Genomic DNA, 19918 nt, shown 5'->3' with positions numbered 1-19918 from the left:
ATAAGTAAAGCCGCTTTTCTGCGTTTGTTTCCCCATGTGTAAAACAACACTATTCACACCTGTCCTATAGGAAGGCCTACCATTAGGATGGCTGAGAGAGAGGCCCCCTTTTTGTCCTGCTCCATCTTCCCTCCCTCCCGCCTCCTTTCTGGGATGGTAGCAGCCACCTCGAGGTTCACCGCGCCTATTCTGAGCTGATTCCGCCCCTCCTTTTCTGCACAGGCACACCCCCTCTCACTTCTCTTTCTCTGATTATACTCCCTCCTTCTCTTCTGCAAACAGGTCTCCCCTGACTCAGTCATCCACTCCCATCTACCTGAGCTTCTCTGCCGTTTGTAAAAGGATCCATAAGGCCAGGAGAGCTTGTCGCCGCCAGCTATTCAATATAAAGCACCGAGGCTTGGGTGGCCCTGCTCAGCTGGTGTGGTTGTGCTGGTTGGTTAGTCTTTCAAGCTCAGTTTTCCATCGTGGTTCTGCAACAAGGAAGCCACATGAGGTTGGGCAAGTCATTTATGACCTGTCGCAATAAATTAAAGGAGTCGGACTAAATCACAATTTCTTAATGGAAATATTTGACATACCCTTGGTAACTTCTGGATACACCCATCAGCCCAGAAGATTTTGCCAGCATTACATCCTACAGTATTTTCCCCCCTACTAAAACAAAAGATGGTTATTTTAATTTCTCAAAAATATAAAGAGGATACTATGATACCATTGATTCAATACTTTACCAAACCACACCCTGCTCCCCATTCTGGCTGATCCCCAAGACCCCCTCCAGTTCCCTGTATGAGATAATACATCAGGAGAGAGTCCAGAGTTAGGTGGTCCCGGCCCTAATCCTGTCTCTGCATCGTTACATCAGCGCTCAAACCTTAGAAAAGCCAAGGGTGGATTCTGGGCCCCAGTTTACTCATCTGAAAAATAGCAATCGTGGTTTATGAAAGCAATTCTTCACCAAAGATTAAAAGAAATAATACACAAAAAGAGTTTGGAACAATGCCTTTCAGAGCAGTCTTCCCTAACCTCCCAATTAAAAGGCAGTCACCTCCCCTCATCTCTTCCTTCCCCATGTTGCTATTTCCTCCATAGGACGTCCCGCCATCAACATGCTGTGTGTTGCACTTATCATGGCCTCCCCCCTTCACTAGAATATAAGCTCCTCCAGAGCTGGGTTTTGAGGTCATTGTAGTTGTGTCTTTCTGCTCTATTTCGATGTTTAGAACAGTGCTCACCCATTATAAGCACTCAATAAATATAGCTGGTTGAATTCATTCATTCATTCATTCATTCATTCATTCACTAATGCTCAGCACATGGTAAGCCCTCAATAAAGAATAGCTCTTAGGATTGGATAGTAGTCTCTCTTACAAACAAACACAGTTTCCATTCTCTAGTTGTCATCGTTTCTTTTGGGTCTTTTGACTCTATCTGCTCACCTCTGGTCGCTGTAAATGTTGGTGGGCTCAATAGCACCAGTCGAATGGATGCAAATAACCCCTCGTTGAGAAGGGCCTCACTAACCACTTGTATTGCGCTTCTGCGGGGCAGCGGGCTCTGTGCTCGACACTCTTTTTTTTTTTCTCTTTCCCTCCCGGCCTTCAGGTGCACAAAATGAGAACAACCATCATGAGTGGTCCAACATTCCTCCTTTTATTTTAGTCTCCTTCATTTCCCATCTCAGATCCCACTTTTAAAGCTCCAAAAGCACTTCTCCCTTCGCGCGGTGCTCAGTGTGATTTTTTTCCATCTGCCTTTCATACCCGAGGACGGTACTGTTTGTGTGAGTACCACTCGAGTATGCTCGCCTGGATGGTACTGCGCAGCGGCTCTCATGCTCTTCTCACTCTTTCTCTCCGACTTGATTTTGATCACCTGTCCATCTTGACACGTGCTCACGGTGTTCCCTCACGGTGTTTACTCGCTGTGGAGTATTTCACCGTGGTTTGCACGCACAGTATCTTTTCTCCTCGCCCAAACTCTGAGACACAGGTACTATTTTCTCCATTTTGGAGATAAGGGAATGAAGCTTAGGAAGGTAAATAACTGCCCAGGCCAAGCGCCTCAAGAAGCCACGAATTAAACCCATGTCTCTCTCATTCCAATGTTCTCGTTTCTCGTGTTCCCACTCTACAAAATGGATTTAATTACCTACTGGGAGATTAGTGAAATAATGTCTGAAAAAAAAAATCCTCTACCACTAATCCGAGTCATTTTATTTGTCCAAGATATTGCTGTTAAAACCAGTAGATCTGATGTATTTAAATTAAGACTTTTTTTTTGGTCTTCTTAGGGCTGAACCTGCAGCATAGGGAAATTCCCAGGCTAGGGGCTGAATCAGAGCTGTAGCTGCCAGCCTACACCACAGGATACTTATCGGATTTGTTACTGCTGGACCACAACAGGAACTCCTGTGTATTTAAATTAAACCAGAGGCTGGTTCTTTTCATTGCAAAGCGATGTTTATTATTTTTCTCAGACACAAGTGTAGTATCATTTTTGTGGCTTATGATTGTCTTAAAACACTTGAACTTTAAATGAAAATCTCATAAAGCCTAAGTGCCTCCAAAGATTTAAACCTCGTCTTATCAAGGAGGAATGTGTCTCTAGAGCACCAGAAAGGACCAAAGGGGGAAGAGTGTAGAGGAAGGGGCCACAGCTTCCGTGTAAGAACGACGTTAATGATGCTCCAGGTGGCACGGCAGCCCTTTCTGTGATTGAGTTCCCTCTCTCTGGACCTTAAAGGGCCTTGGGAAATGGGCAAGTAACTTTCCCAAACCCTTCACGTATTCTCTTTCATTCAGCGGCTTAGTGTCCCTCTGCCGTCTAGAGAGGAACAGTCCAAGGCCACGGAAGCTTAGCAGTCTGGATAAAAGTGGCAGAAAAGAAGGGCCAGTGGTCACACTGCTTGTCAACAGCCAATCTGGACCATCCCCTCAGTCTTCTCACTTTCAAAGCTAAGGACTAGAAACCCATTTTTTAATAAGCATTATGTACATTGCCTCTTGTGTATTTTGATAAAAGATACAAGAATCTCAGAAAGCAAAAACGTGAAGAATGACCAGATGCAATTTTGAGGTGATCATTTAACAGTTTCCAAGCAAGGTATGTTAATGTAACTTTGTGGTTGGATGACTTGTCCTTTAAGCATCTCCAGACCAACCACAGCTTCTCTGGAACACGCAAAAATATATTTTTTTACACAAGTAAGACATAACCAAGGCCCTGTAATACCTGAGTACTCCATAGATACCAAAGTATTTATTTTATGTAAAGGAGGGGAGGGAAGTACTTGCAACTGCACAGAGACTAGATTTCAAGGTAGAGGGAGAAAAGAGCGATTCTTCCCCTTTCATAAAGGAGAAGCAAGTGTCACAGAGGCGTGGCTAGGGAGAGGCAGTTAGCCTTGGAATGCAACCTTCAGTAATAATTCCTAGAGCCACCGTTCTCATTCGCAACCTTCCTTCACATCCGTCATCTCGTGTAGGACCATGTTGGGTCTGTAAGGGTCGCTCAGGGCGAACTTGGTCATTACAGAGGCATGTATCTTCCTTTCCTGGAACCACAAAGCCTGAACAGAGAGCCATTCATTGAGGAATGGCTAGGAAGGTGCTACCAAACAGAAGGGAATTGGCCAGAAAAGACAGCTTCAGGGGCGTCTCTTCCACACTTCAGGGTGCTCCTCTTTCACCACTGCGTTTTGCCTGCCAGACCTTCAGGTTGTGCAAGAGAATGGAACAACTGCATGGCCGATGCCACAGCAGATACGTAGTTTTCCAAGCCCCCTAAGAAGGTGTAGAGAGTTGCCCTGTTTTCATTTGCACTAGACGCAAACTGTGGAATGGCAAATGTATTACTGTTCCTTGACAGGCCTCGTTATTTTGCTCACTTGCTTCTTCTTAGTAACTCTCACGAAGTAATTTTTTATGCTGTCCTCAGGAGGGGTCCTGCCATTGAGGACTATTACGGCCTTGGCCTGATCGGAAGCTCATGGGAGAGTCTCGTAATCCTGGATTACGTAATGCACAGTGACTTATTCTTTCTTGATGGACCAAGAACTATTTCATAACCATAAACCTACATTATTGTGATATGACACATCACGCTTTCGAGTCGAAATTCAATTATGTTTAAGTTTGTTTAGGTAATATTCCTCATCCTGTAAAATCTTTAGAGTGAATAGCAAATCTCCATATATTTCTCTTGTTCTAATTTCCCCTTTCTAGAAGTTTGCGTCTGGTTTCTCGTGAATAACTTGCTCTTACAATGTGAATTCAGAAAAGATTTTTCTGTTCTGAGTTCTTACAGTCTTCAGTGTTAAGTCTGATTATTTTGCTAGAAGAGCACCCTCACTTTTGACTAATTATTAACCGATGTCCTAGAACATGAGTATGAAGGCAGAAAATGAATAATAGAAACGAAGCATTTTAGAACCGGGCGAAATAGTAACACCCATCTCTTTTCACCTTCCCTGACCTCAATGCCACCAGCCCAGGCATTTCTGCGGTGAGGAAACTGAATCCTAGAGAAATGAAATGATCTCTCCAAGGCCACCCAGCAAGATAACAGCAAAATTACACAAGTCAAAAAGCCTGGATGATAAGCTCAAGATTTCAAAAACTACATGGTTTTACATCCTAATTATTCCTACAGGGCCTGAAGTTTATGAGCTACTTTGACATTATAGAAGTATGATTTGTTTTCAAATACAGATGACAAATATTCCCTACTAGATATTTCTTGATGAAGTGATACAAGAGAATTCTTTAGATGTTGTTAATATATTTTATTAGAATTCTCTAAATATTGTTAATACCATTATGCAAAATACCAAAATAGCAAACTCTTGATTGCTTTATCATTAAAGTAAGCAAAGTCTAGACTACTAATCAGACTTCATAAAATATATTCAAGAAATTACGTTGATCGGGAGTTCTGCTGTGACTCGGCGGTAATGAACCCATGGTAGGATCCTTGAAGATTCAGGTTTGATCCCTGGCCTTGCTCAGGTTAAGGATCCAGCATTGCTGTGAGCTGTGGTGTAGGTGGCAGATGTAGCTCGGATCTGGCGTTGCTGTGGTTGTGGTGCAGGCCAGCAGCTACAGCTCGATTCGACCCCTAGCCTGGGAACTTCCATATGCCGCAGGTATGGCCCTAAAAAGAAAAAAAAAAAGAAAAGAACGAAATTATGTTGACCAAAAAGCTTCTCTAGAAGTTCCTGTTGTGGCTCAGCCTGTTAAAGACCTGATGTTGTCTCTGTGAGGCTCCTTGGCTTCGCTGAGTGGGTTAAGGATCCGGTGTTGCCACAAACTGCAGCATAGGTTGCAGATGCGTTTTGGATCTGGTGTTGGTGTGGCTGTGGCATAGGCGCAACTACAGCTTCTGTTTAATCCATAGCCTGGGAACTTCTGTATGCTGCAGGTGCAAGTGTAAAAAGCAAAAAAGTACTTCTATAATAAGCATTTGCTGGTGTCATCATGAAAACATATCCCTAAGGTATTTTCTGCTAATAGAATAAAATAATTGATTTTCATAAGACTATATAATCTCATGAATACTACAGCATTGTTGAGAATTCTAGATAATTCTGCGACGTTTACTTCTGTAAAATGTCCAAACGTTCATTTTGTCTCATGGATTTTCACCATTTTCATAGCAAAATCAGCACTTCTGTACACTGTATTTAAATACTGCTGTGGAGGAGTTCCCGTCGTGGCGCAGTGGTTAACGAATCCGACTAGGAACCATGAGGTTGCGGGTTCGGTCCCTGGCCTTGCTCAGAGGGTTGACGATCCGGCGTTGCTGTGAGCTGTGGTGTAGGTTGCAGACGCGGCTCGGATCCCGCGTTGCTGTGGCTCTGGCGTAGGCCGGTGGCTACAGCTCCGATTCAACCCCTAGCCTGGGAACCTCCATATGCCACGGGAGCGGCCCAAAGAAATAGCAAAATAAATAAATACATACATACTGCTGTGGAAAAACATAATGCTAAGTATATTTTTCTGCACCGAAACAAATGGAGCAGATCATGCAGTTTAACTATTTCACTAGTGAATTAGCATGACCAGCCTTGGGAAGGGGTGGGGGAGGAACCAGGGATGGGAGACACGGGGGACTCCAACTTCATGTGCAGTGTTTGATTTCTTTCATACAGAAAGACACAAAGCAGACGTGACAAAATGTTCACTATTATCATTTGCGGTTGGTAGGTACACAGGTGCTAATACTTTATTTTGTAATTTTCTCCCAAAAAACCCAAAAGATTTTTATGATCAAAATTGGATGTTTACATAACCTTAAACTTCTTTTTTTCTTTTTAGGGCTGCAGTAGCCTATGCAAGTTCCCAGGTTAGGGGTCAAATAAGAGCTTCAGATGCCAGCCACAGCCACAGCCACTGCCACAGCAACATGGGATCCGAGCTGCGTCTGCAACTTAGACAGCAACACAGGATCCTTAACCCACTGGGAGAGGCTAGGGATTGAACTCGAATCCTCATGAATAATAGTTGGGTTCATAATCCACTGAGCCACAATGGAAACTCCCACATAACCTTAAACTTTTATATATAAAGTTTATGTGTTAAGGCAAAATATACTGGTAAAGTGATCCTTGTACCATTTTCTACTCATTGAGTGATCACATTTATAGCCAAGACATGGAAACAACCTACATGTCCTTTGATAGATGAATGGATTAAGAAGATGTGGTACATATACACAATGGAATACTACTCAGCCATAAAAAAGAACAAAATAATGTCATTTGCAGCAACATGGATGGAACTAGAGACTCTCATACTAAGTGAAGTAAGTCAGAAAGAGAAAGACAAATACAATATGAGATCACTTATATCTGGAATCCAAAATATGGCACAAACGAACCTTTCTACAGGAAAAAAAAAAAAACCAAACTCAAGGACATGGAGGACAAACTTGTGGTTGCCAAGGGGGAGAGGGAGGGGGAGGGAGTGGATGGACCAGGAGTTTGGGGTTAGTAGATGTAAACTGCTGCCTCTGGAGCGGATAAGCAATGATATCCTGCTGTACAGCACAGGGAACTCCATCCAGTCACTCGTGATGGAGCATGACGGATGATAAGGTAATGGGAGAGAAAGAATGTATATATGTGTGTGATTGGGTCACTTTGCTGTACAGCAAAAATTGACAACATTGTAAATCAACCATAACAAAATTTTTTAAAAAAAATAAAATACAACTGTTAATCAAAAGTCCAGAGAATTTGATTTGGTCCCTACTCAGAATTATAATATGTGCAAAATGTGTTAAAAGTGTTAAGCATCTCACAACATTTATCAAAATTAGCCTCCTCTGGGTTTTTGATGTGATTGTGTGTCTATTCTCTCAGACTGTGATGTGTATTGTGAGTAAACACACAAAGGAGCTTTGACTTTGAGGGAAACTTGCTTTCAAGTCGAATCACCCACAGACTAACACCCCTAGCACATGACTACTGTGTGCAGGGCTTGGAATTAACTAGGGATAATTTTAGAATCCACAGCCACCCACACACGTTCCTCCCTTAGCTGTCTCTGAAGAGTGGGCAAGAACCAAAGGAAGGCGGAGGTTGGAAAAATGGACTCGTCCCCCTCGTAGTGGAATGGTCCATTCTTCTCTGGTCTGTTGAAAGGGTCACGGTGTACGTTTGGAGATGGGTTTGGGTGTGCAAATGGGATGGAAGGACGTGCTGTGGCTCTCTGCAAACCTCTACGTAGTCGAGAAAGAGTTGGAAGAAATAGGAATTTTATGGCCCAGATGATACTGCTCAAGGATTTCAGAGAAATGATCTCCTAAGCAAAAGCACGTAAGGAAAAAAGAGTTCCGAGGGAGCAGGGCTGCTCTGTGGAGTAAGAATTCAACATCTCTCACAGCAAGAAATTCCTAACAGAGGGTCAACTAAAATGCCTTAGTCTGGATAAAGTTCCTCAGATAAATCAAACAACTGTCTTAAGTTCTGTTGCTTTTGTTGCTGTTGTCGTTAAGAACTATAACAACTCTTTTTGAAATGCCCTGCCTTCCTAAGTTAAAAGTTAAACACCAGCTGTTAGAAAAGGCAGTTGTGAGCCCAAACTTTCTAACTTTCAAAATAATAACAAGCTCTACTTTTTCTCCAGAAATAGTTGAACTAGGACATACTGTTTTGAAAACATCTCTAAATAGATGCGATTTTGGTTAACCCTTCCTCTGCATTAAGGCTAATGGCAGACAGTTGTCATTTTTTAATTCAGAACATACAACATAAAAATGTGGATTTTGGTCTGTGTCTTTATGTTGGTGAGGAAAAAACTGATATGTATTGCCAGAATCAAGCCTTTAAATTATATCACAATGGGACTTCCCATCGTGGCGCAGTGGTTAACGAATCTGACTAGGAACAATGAGGTTGTGGGTTCGATCCCTGGCCTTGCTCAGTGGGTTAAGCATCTGGCGTTGCCGTGAGCTGTGGTGTAGGTCACAGATGCGGCTCGGATCTGGCATTGCTGTGGCTGTGGTGTGGGCCAGCAGCTGTAGCTCCGATTAGACCCCTAGCCTGGGAACCTCCATATGCCGCAGGTGCGGCCCTAAAGAGACAAAAAGACAAAAATAAAAAATAAAGTATATCACAGTGACATAAACTCCAGGAATATCTGGCTTGATAAGTAAGGTGACTCTATTAGGCTTCATAAACTTTTACAGGAGTTTTTAGACTTTCTTCTTCTTCTTTTTTTCTTTTTACAGCTGCACCTGTGTCATATGGAAGTTCCCAGGCTAGGGGTCGAATCGAAGCTACAGCTGGGGCCTACGCAACAGCCACAGCGACACGGGATCCAAGGGACATTTTCGAGCTACACCAGAGCTCACGCAACACCGGATCCTTAACCCACTGAGTGGGGCCAGGGATTGAACCCCAGTCCTCATGGACACTAATCTGTTGAGCCATAACAGAAAATCCTAGACTTTCTTTCTTTTCTTTTGCTTTCTTTCTTTCATTATTTCTTATCTGCAACTTACATAGTGGTGAAGTTTTTTACTCTAAATCTTGGAGTAATCAGCCCATGCTTTGAGGAAAAGGTGGGGTCTGAACCTGTCAGACAGTTATTTTAGGGAGCACCAGCCAGGATATTCAAATGCCTTTGAAAAAAAGCTGACAGAACTTGTTCCAGAGCATATAAAACGCCGAAGAAAATGCGAAACAGGACAGCCAGTTGAGCGCAAACAACGGAAGAGGCTCATTTTCTCACCTCTAGAGCAAGAGCAGGGACCACAATTTCAAAGGGGACCCTGGTCCGTGCAGGACAAAATAACAAGGAGCCTACGGGACTCGGTCTCTGCTGGAGCAGCTGACGCCTCCGATGCTCACGTTCCTCAACTGTACAGTGGGGGCTGGAGATGCGATGTCAGAGGTGTTTTCTAGCCAGCGGATGTGCTGCTTCACATTAAGGCCATTTCTACTTGTCAGTTTTTCGGCGTTCCAGTGGGACGCCTCAGAGGCTTGAGGCGCCCAGGGGTGACGGACTTGACCCAACTCTACTGACCTGGTTGTGGTTATAGGTAATGGCATATCCTTTCCCTGGAGTTCAATGTCTATTTTATTAGAGGGATCATGATGCTTGAAAGAATCCCTGGGGATCTGCTTTCACGTCCCCCGAAAGCTCAGCCTATGCGGGAGGCAGTGGCTGTAACCAAATATACCACAGCGTAGTGAGGCCTCCGCTCTGGGTCCGGCTTAATGAGACTTGACATTCAGCTTCAATGATGGAAGGTCTGGGACTAATTTGGGGAACTAATTTCTTTTCTAATGGATATGCACTCCATAAGGGGTGACCAATCATCTCAATTTGCCCGGGACTATCCGAGTGCCAGTGCAGAAAACTCTATGTCTACAGAAAAACCCTCAGCTCCAGGCAAATTGGGATGGTTGGTCACCTTAATTCTACAGATATTTTACTGAGACCCTTCTGGGGGCTGGGCCCTGGCAAAGGCGTTGGGACCCAATGGGAACAAAGCAGACGAGATCCTTGCCATCATAAGGCTACCATCCGGGGGGGCGAGACAGACATTAAACAGGAGAGTAAATAAATAACCAGTCACGACAGATGGAGACCACTACCGGGATGGAGAACGGGGGGGGGGGGGGGCTCCACTTAGAGGGGTCAAGGGAGGTTTCTTTGCAGTAACACCTGCAGGCCATAGGGTCAGTCATGAGAAGTGCCAGGGCAGGTAAGTTCCAGGTCATTTCTAAGAATGAAGAGAAACTTCAAGAAATCCTTAAAAGAATATTATCATTTGCTAAAATTATTTATCCGTTTATATGCTTACTATTAGATTTAGAATAAAAATGTTAATAGATTAATTATAATAAAAAACACACTTGAGCAAAGACCTAATCTATAATTCCCACAATACTTGGTATTTAATAGGTGTTCGATATCTATTGAATAAGTAAAGGAATGAAAATATGACTCCCTTTCGATCTAATGTGTTCTTCCCCAAAACTTACTTTCTCTGAATTCTGCCCTTTTTCTCAGCCAGACTGTCCATAAAGCAGATGGAGTTACAGACCCTAGGGGCCATGGAACACCCGTGAGCTTCAGGCTAGGGCTGTTCTAAGCCAGTCTGTGCCTACCGGCTCCAAGAGAGCCTTGCTCTGTGCCCATGCATTAGCTCATAAGACGTCAGGTGCTCTGAGACCTACGTTAAGGAGAGCCAGATCTCGTGGTTTGAAGTCTTCGGCTTTCTGAGGACCTGCCTCTCTCAGGGGTCGCGGTGTTATTAATGAAAGGGGAGCAGAGGTCGGACAAACTCCCCTTTTCCGCTAGGAAAGGTCTCCCCTCCTTGGAAACAGCTCACCGTGACGACTTTCCCTTTTCTGATCGTGGTGGTATCTTTCCTCTCCGGTTACTTGGGCTCGAGACCTCAAGCTCAGCAGGATTATCCACCCTGCTGCCCCCATCAGTCGGCGGCTATGTCCCCTTGTTTTGTCTGTCCCCCAAATTGCCTTTACATTGCTTCGTCTTCCAGCCCCATTGCATTCAGAGATCCGAGAAAGGACCAGCTCCAGCCCATCCTGGCCCAACAAGACCCACACAGATGTACATACATGCCCTGCCAGAGGAGACCAGCTCTGACACGCGGTATTGCAGAACCTTGAAGGGCCCACTTGCCCCCAGACTAACAGGGGTTTGCTATGTGGAAACAATTGAGGTTTTCAACCCAACTTTCGAAACTTACCCCTTATTTTTGCTTTTACATATATAGTCATCCAACTGAATGGACTGCTTGTCTCTGGGAAAAAAAGTTGACATTCTCCCATCTCTGTGACTTCTCTCATACTATTCCAATTCCCTGCGATGACCTTTCACAGTCCCCAAATGTATTACAAATAACCATTTCTGCCTGAATTTTATATTAGTATTATTATCATTTTTTGGCTGTACCCACGGCATGCGGAAGTTTCTGGGCCAGGGATAGAACCTATGCCACAGCAGCAGCCCAAGCTGCTGCAGTGACCATGCTGGATCCCTAACCCGCCACACCTAAAGGGAACTCCTCCACCTGAATTTTAGAAACCCACTGCAAATACCTTAAAGTTCCTAGAAGAAATTTTAATACCTGACACAATTGAAATAAATGAAGTCCCAATGACTATCACCAATAATGTAACGTTCACACACACACACACACACACACACACGAACACTCGTTGAGGTCTCCTATTGTAGGTTTTACGGAGTCAGAGCCATGGTCCCTGATGCCAAGTTGACTGCTGATGGGTACAAGTGCAGGATCCAGCACTGGCAATCACTGGCAGCACCAGGGGCTCCTCTGTGTAGGCAGAAGTCCTTTGTGGCCGAACCCAGTACATTTCTCAGAAGGTGGGGAGCGGGGGGACAGGCAGCACGCACTGAGCTTTTACTACGTGACAGGATTGTGCTAAGGGCTTTCTCTAGAAATTTAATCTGCACAGCCGTCCTATAAAGCTCTTAATATTATGTCCATCTTCAGAGAAGACGAAACGGAAACTGCCTGAGAACAAATGTCTAATAAACGACAGAGCCAGGACTTGGACCCGGTGGCCTGACTCCACCACGGTCTTCGGATACCAAGGCGGACGCGGTGCACGGGGCAGGCACACAGACGCTAGGTGGGCTGGCGTCGTAACAAGCGCTGTCATGGAAGTAAATACACAGCGAGTGGACTTTCCTTTACCACGTAAGAGGTGCCTCCAGTCTGGGGGCAGGGCGACGCTGCGTTATGATCAAGATCACCCACAACGGAAACAGGAAGAACTTGGTGCAAGTTCTGGCTCAGCGTGAACTTGAACAAGTGTTGATTCATTACAAGCTGCCGTGTTCTCATCTGCGAAATTAAAATAACAATGCTTGCTTTAAAAATGAAATAACATTGCACATCATAAAGTAATGAGTACAGTATCTGGAACCTAGACCTCAATAAATGGTAGTTCATTAAATCTAATTACCATCACTATTCAGCAATCTTTTTCATCTTTAATATCTCAGCCCTTTCAAACTCCTGAGAAAAAAAGTAGGACCATATTTGCTTATTTATATGCGTGATCTCATTTGGGGTTATTGAAGAACCATTAAAAGTGCTGATACCCTTCGAGTTCCCGTCGTGGTGCAGCAGAAACGAATCCGACTAGGAACCATGAGGTTTCGGGTTCGATCCCTGGCCTCCATCAGTGGGTTAAGGATCCGGCTCTGCCACTAGCTGTGGCGCAGGTCGCAGACGTGGCTCAGATCCTGCGTGGCTGTGGCTGTGGTGTAGGCCAGGGACTGTCGCTCCGATTCAACCCCTAGCCTGGGAACTTCCACATGCCACAGGTGTGGCCCTAAGAAGCAAAAATAAAATAAAATGAAAGTGCTAACACCCTTGAATACTTCAGCATGCATCTCCGAAAAATAAGGACATCTAAAACCCTAAGGAAAAGCAGCATAAATGCTAACTAGTATCATCTAATTTCTAGTATATTTTTAAACATCTAAATTTCCTAAACTGTCCCTCAAAATTATCCCCAAGAATAATCAAAGTGTTGTATTTTGGTGTTGTTTTCTTTGCTCTCTTTTAATCTGTATCAGACCCACCCCCTCCCAGCCCTTTTCTGCTTTGCTTGACATTCATTGCCTTTTGTGAAAAAACAATCACTCTGTCTTGGGGGAAGTTACCGCTTTGTAGACCTGCCTGACAGTTTTCCTCGAGGTGCCATTTAACTTATCCTTGGAGCCTCGACGTTATCCGTACATTGGTCTTAGAGCTTTGTTGCTCTTAAGCTAAACATGGTAAGAATGCTTCAAAGCCGATGCTATGCAGTTCATGTTACATCACATGAAAATTTCCATGACCACTTCCTCTTCAAAATATTTTGCGGTTTCGTAGCTACCTCTGGGGTATGGTTAGATCAGTGGTTTCCAACTCTGGCTTCACTCAGAATCATCTGGGGAGTTTTAAGAAATACTTGTTCCTGAGTTGCACCCCTAGAATTTCTCGCCTCAGGCGGCCCAGGCATTGGTATTTTTGTAAACTTGTTCCAGATGAGAGTGCCTGTAATCAGGGTAAAGAGGGTCGGGTTTAGGGACCGGCTCTAAGGGAAGGGGTGCACCTTTCTCATCGACTAAGACATGTCTGTGGTGCTCAGCAGAAGGCCTGGTTCGTAACTGCTACTCCACAATACAAGCCGAATCCATCAATTAACTAATATTCAGCATACAGACAACCACATCCGCCTTTCACATTCCATTTTTTCTTTGTTTTCTACGTGGTATATGCACTGTGAGGCCAGCAGGTTAATTCTATAGCATGTTTAGAGAAATCAGCCTATGCCAATATTTTTCCAAGTTTCTGAAAACTGTATATAAATTGAAAAAAAAAATCAGTTTCAAACTTCTAAGAGAGGGAAAAAGAGCAAATGGTCATTTAGTAATAGTGTTAGATTAATTCTGTTGTACACAACTCTTCTTCTGCTTATTATTACTATTGTCTTTTGTCTTTTTAGGGCCGCACCCGTGGCATATGGAGGTTCCCAGGCTAGGGGTCGAATTGGAGCTGTAGTTGCCTGCCTACACCACAGCCACAGCAACGTGGGATCCAAGCTTCATCTACAACATGTACCACAGCTCTCAGCAACCCTGCTGGATCGTTAACCTGCTGAGCAAGGCCAAGGATCGAACCCGCGTCCTCATGGATACTAGTTGGGTTGTTAACCACTGAGCCATGATGGGAACTCCTTTTTTTTCTTTTTACTTCATCAGTTCTTCCTTTCTGTTCTTCTTGTAAGAGTGGGTGAAGTGATTTTAAAACTACTTGCAGAAGAAGAAAGACTGGGAGTTTGTCTCAGCGGTAATTGGTGTTTTCTTTGAAATGTATTGAGCAAACTTCAACCACGTGGGAGTGTAATAGAAAGAGAAGGAATTTCGGGATAGTTGCGCTTCTACTTGTTCAAATTCAACTTTAGTCAAACCTTAAAAACAGAATAAGAAGATCCATGGTTTGTTGCGGCTTTTGCCAAAACTAACCACCTGTAGCGTCAAATACAAAGAAGGTAAGAATGGCCACCTTGTCCTAAAAAAGAGGCCTATCCCATGAGCAAACTTAAGGAATTATGAATATACACTAATTTACGACACTTCTGAATGAAAAGCATCAATGACCCAAGAGAAAATCAGCAAAAGACATGAACACAAAGTCTGTATCTGAAAAGGTTTTTTGCACAGATGACAAAAGCTCAATCGGACTCATATTAATGAAAGTGTGAAGTAAAACTATACTGAGATTTTTTTTTTTCCTTAGCTCATAAGATTAGCAAAGATCCATCGCTGTGGAGGATTACAAACTCACATACTTTTTGATCCAGCCGCACAAGCTAAGGAAAATGATCCTATAGATAGATTCCACTCAGTACGTGAAATAACACAGGAACAGAGCAATTCATGTCCTCAGGTAAAATATGAGCAGCGACTCACTGTCATTCATCAGATAACTGGATAAGTAAGTTTTGATACATCCACAGAATCAAAACATTGTGCAAGTACGAGACAATAATCAGGAAACTACGTACCTAGATGAAATGGTCATATACGGATTAATGAAAAAAGGTACAGATTATCGTGCAGTATGTGTTATAAGGTATATAAAAGGAAACGGGAAGGAATATATATTTGTACTGTGTTCTTTCTTATGCACAAAAACTTTGGGCAGCTGAACAAGGAACTGATAAATGGTCAGCTGTCTGTGGGAAGACATGGGAACTATGCAGGTGGAAGACAGTGAGAGGGAGAGACAGGAAGGAAGCATCTCAAGACACCTGTTCCTACTCTGTCATGTTCAAGTTGTGCAAATATACCACACATTCAACATTTTTAATATTCCTTGAGAGCTCTACCAAAGGCCTGAGAAAATGTAATTTTTTTAAATAGAAAAAAAATCCCAGATATTCTTGCAGTGTTTATGCTTGTTGTGGAGTTTCAAAGCCAATTGCATTCTTCTCAATTTCACTAAAACTGAAACTGAAACTGTGCCTACTTCTCATATTCCCAGACCTAGAACATAGACTCAGGAAAAAACTCACAAAAAATTATCAAGATAATTTCCAATCTTGATTTTTGTTAACAGAATTTCAAGGTTTTAGATTATATCAAAACACACGCTCTATAAAGTCCAGAAACCACTGCTGAAAGATACTCATTCCAAGGCTAGTGCTTACATAAAGTCAAAGTAATGATGTAAAGCAAAATGAATCCTTCTCCCACGGAGCTCTTCATGAAATCCTCAAGAGATGGGGCGATGGCACACAATGACAGGAGAATTCCATCGAAGAAAAAGAAGGGATTCTTTCTTCACAGGCAATCAATACGATGAAAAGGAATTGTGGTTTACTTATTTCCCTCTGAGCATCTACTGCCTTCGGTCAACACTTCTTTGCGGGTGTTTTCTAGCACAAAAAAGTATGGGATTGTTGCTGTATTGCTCGCATTTTGCCCAGCACAACGCATACGATAGGTATACCATTTGCTTTATATATATTATATATATATATGAATCATGTTGCTGTACACCTGCAACTAACATAACATTGTAAATCAACTCTACTTCGATAAAATGAAAGTCAACTTCTACTATGCATTTCCGACCTGCCAGGGCCTGTGGAACTTTTATTTCATAGAACCATCACAACCACCTATTGATGTCAACTCCAATTTGTAGTTGAGGCAACAAGACCAGAAGCAGTTACCAGTCTTACAAAACAAGATCAGAGCGCTGATAGGTCTGATGCGATGAAATCTGGGACGGGGACACTGGGTCAGGCCCTGACCCCTCTGTCTCATTCCATGGTCACTGATCGACATGGCAGAGGACGAGGGCTTCACTGGGAGAATATTAGATATGCTAAAAAGAACGTTTATAACACATGTTCAAAGTGTTAAAGTAACTTATCGTCACTAATTTTTTTTTCTGAACTTACAGAATGAAAGATTAGTAAAGAAAAAAAAACTCTCAAGATGGGAGTTCCCTGCTGGCCTAGCAGGTTAAGGACCTGGTATTATCACCGCAGGGGCGCAGGTCACTGCTGTGGCTGGGACTTGATCCCTGGCCCAGGAACTGCCACATGTCATGGGTGTGGAAAAAAAAAAAAAGAAAAGACTTCAAGATGGAAGTCTTCTGTTGGGTATTTCCTGTTTGAGCTGAAAAACCTGGGGCCACGTCTTTAAGATTCGTACCTGTAGGCTCCTCCTCCAAGAAGGATGAGAACAGGGGATTTGGGTCAATGAAAGAACACGAGCACATGGGAAGTCTGAATGAAATGAGCCTGGGACATTTTACGTGGTGGTGCTAAGTTCTTGAATAATGGCAGTATCTGCCATGTCCACAGAAGCTTCTAGCCACCATGCATGGCTCTGGGACCTTACACAATCATTTAGTCCTCCTGTCTATGAGGCGAGTTCTACTACTGTGCTCATTCTGCAAATGGGGAGACAGACACAGAGAAATAAAGTAACTTGTCCAAGATCAAATACCCCAAAGCGGTGGAGCTGGGATTCAAACCCAGGCCACTGAGCTGGTACTACTCAGTGAGGTATATTATAAAGCCCTTTGCATATTCTGTCACCTAGGACTTCATTTAAAAAGCAATTGTGGGAGTTCCTGTCATGGCTCAGTGGCTAACGAATCACTAGGAGCCATGAGGTTGTGGGTTCGATCCCTGGCCTCACTCAGTGGGTTAGGGATCCGGTGTTGCTGTGAGTTGTGGTGTAGGTCACAGATGGGGCTGGGAAGGCCAGCGGCCACAGCTCGGATTCGACCCCTAGCCTGGAGACCTCCATATGCTGCGGGTGCGGCCCTAGAAAAGACAAAAAGACAAAAAAAAAAAGCGATTGTGCTGCCTAATGTAAAACTCCCAAATTCTGGGGTTGGATACAGATAAAGACTCATTTATTCATTAATTAAGTCATCCATTATTTATTCATTCCGTATGTATTACAGTCCCACTGCGTACCAGGCTTAGCGATGGCAAAAATAGATGTGGTTTCTGCAATTCTAGAACTTGGACTATAGTAGGGAGAAATACGTAATCAAATAATTACGCAAATAACTGTAAAATTTCAAACTCATAAGTGTGAAGGAACAGTACAAGATGTTATAAGATTATAAGGACATTTAAAGAAGTGCACGTCCTAACTGAGGGGCGGTTCCTGAGGAAATGACTTCGAGCTGGGATTGCCAACCCCCAGACCGAGAGTTGGTGACTGTTTCCAGAGGGCATCAATCCTCATCTGCGACATAGGCTAGTGGATTGTCCTAAAATCTTAGTGAGATGGTGGGAAGAGTTTAACCCAGCACTTAGTACTCAATTAATGATGCAATTGGTTGGCTTTGTTATTTTAATTTTTCTCGGTGCTCTTTGGCCAGTATGCAGTTACAGAACAGGATAAAAGAAACAAAGATTTATAAAAATAGCAATCAGAAACGCAGAAAGGATAGGGGAGAAAAGCAAATATTTTGAAAATCCTATGGATTTTAATTTTTTTAATTAGAATGTTTCAGTAAGATGCACAGGCTGTGGTGGAAAACCAATGGGAAATAAATGCAGACAGGAAACGCAGTGCTTTGTTGATGTTTTTCCGGCACCTCCAGAATTTTGTCCTAACATGTTTTCCTGTGTTTTTACGTATTTCTTCCAGCATGAGTCCTGGATTGATTGATGGTGATGCTCTTTTACCCAGAGCTTAATCCTGCAGCACACAGGGGGTGGGGTGAGCCTGACCGACTTGGTGAGTGAGGGGCAGAGGGAGTGGACTGAAGAACCTGGAAGTTTTAATGAGGAAAGACGGGCCAAAGCTCCCGTTTGGATCACAGAGCATCCAGGCTGATTGCTCTTTGCTTCAGCCTAGCAAGGAAAAGAAGGAAAGCGATTGTAAATTCAGCCAATAGAAACGTAATTACTCCTTCCTGAAATGTGAGGGGTCCCCCTGCCTCGGGGGATGGGTTAAGTAAAGCCACATTTTTCAGAGAGAAATTTGCCCACGGCCCCTCTCGGGGAGAGCACTTCAAAGGTTCCCAGGACACTTCAAAAGGCCTGGAGCCTCCTCCACCGCTAGTTTTAAAGTGCTGGAGGTATGCGCCTGGAAATGCGTGAGCACACAGCCCAGCGGGGCGGGGGGGGGGGGGGGGGCGGTGCTGTGATGAGGTGCTCGGGAGCACATTCCTGTCCGTGATCCGAATACCACTCTGCCTTCGTTCGGGAGGGAATCTTCCGGCCTGGAGGGGTGGTGGGGAGGGTCCTGCAGGAGCCATGGGGCCACCAAGCCAAGTGTGGACTTCAGCTGTCACCTCATATATATATATATTTTTTTGGTCTTTTTAGGGCTGCACCTGCTGCATATGGAGGGTTCCAGGATAGGGGTCCAATCTGAGCCACAGCTGCGGGCCCACACCACAGGCACAGCAAGACCAGATCTGAGCCGTGAGCTGCGTGAGCCATGAGCCGCGTCTGCAACCCACACCACAGCTCATGGTAATGCCAGATCCTTAACTTGATGAGCGAGGCCTGGGACTGAACCTGCCTCGTCATGGATACTATGTCAGATTCATTTCCACTGAGCCACGTGGGGAACTCCCTAACCCAGGCCTTTTTCTCCCCAGGGAGCTCAGTCCTAGCAGCAGCATCATTCAGGGGCTTGGTTGACTCAGACACCGTGGGCGGAGGTTCTCTGTCCTTGATTCCTGCATTCCTGGGCACCTGTCACCCCAGAGCATCCATCAGTAAGATATAGGCTTTTCCTGAAGTAGGCCCAAAACAACTAACTATGTGCCTCGATTCCTCTCTTCTGTTCCTCCTGAGGAAAATGTTAAAATATTAAAGGGAGCTAGGTTACAGCAGAGCTACAGGACGTTAAGCGTAGACAGCCCCCAAAGCCATCATTAACCAATGAATGGAATTTCCATCTCGTTCCCTTTAAGTGCGATAGTGTTTTTCTCATCAACCAGGGGTAAACGTCAGAGGTGTCTCATGTTTCCAGCGTGAGTTGAGATACCCATCCTTTCACTTAAAAAGTAAGTTTTGTAGGAGTCCCCATTGTAGCTCAGTGGAAACGAACCTGACTAGGATCCATGAGGACGTGGGTTCAATCCCTGGCCTCTCTCGCTGGGTTAAGGATCCTATGCAGCTGTGGCTGTGGTGTAGGCCGGCAGCTGCAGCTCCGACTGGACCTCCAGCCTGGGAACTTCTATATGCCGCAAGTGCAACCCTTAAAAAAAAAAAAAGCAAGTTTGGTAACGTGTGCCGTGCATGTCCCCCTTGTAACTGGACCGCTGCATCTGAGTATTTCTGCCCCCTCCTCATCCAAGTACATAAACAGACGCAGGAGGATGGGGTAGGGGGATAAAGACCCATAAAGACAGTAAA

At 44.1% G+C, this 19918-nt stretch overlaps 1 protein-coding gene across 2 annotated transcripts in view; it reads right to left on the bottom strand.

The window, feature by feature from the left end:
- Positions 1–19918, bottom strand: part of RASGEF1B (RasGEF domain family member 1B) — a 527684-nt gene that overhangs the window by 39965 nt on the left and 467801 nt on the right. Inside the window, exon 1 of one of the 2 annotated variants that reach the window (XM_047798224.1) lies at positions 317–336. The exons of the other annotated variant lie outside the window; for it this stretch is intronic. The gene's annotated coding sequence lies outside the window, so the exon portion shown is untranslated. Of the gene's footprint in view, positions 1–316; positions 337–19918 lie in introns of those variants that run through there. 2 annotated transcript variants of the gene reach the window in all.

This window comes from Phacochoerus africanus, chromosome 10, assembly GCF_016906955.1.
Source record: "Phacochoerus africanus isolate WHEZ1 chromosome 10, ROS_Pafr_v1, whole genome shotgun sequence".
Classification (NCBI taxonomy): Eukaryota; Metazoa; Chordata; class Mammalia; order Artiodactyla; family Suidae; genus Phacochoerus; species Phacochoerus africanus.
The sequence above is the reverse complement of the archived record's forward strand: the minus strand, read 5'-3'. Positions and strand labels throughout refer to the sequence as shown.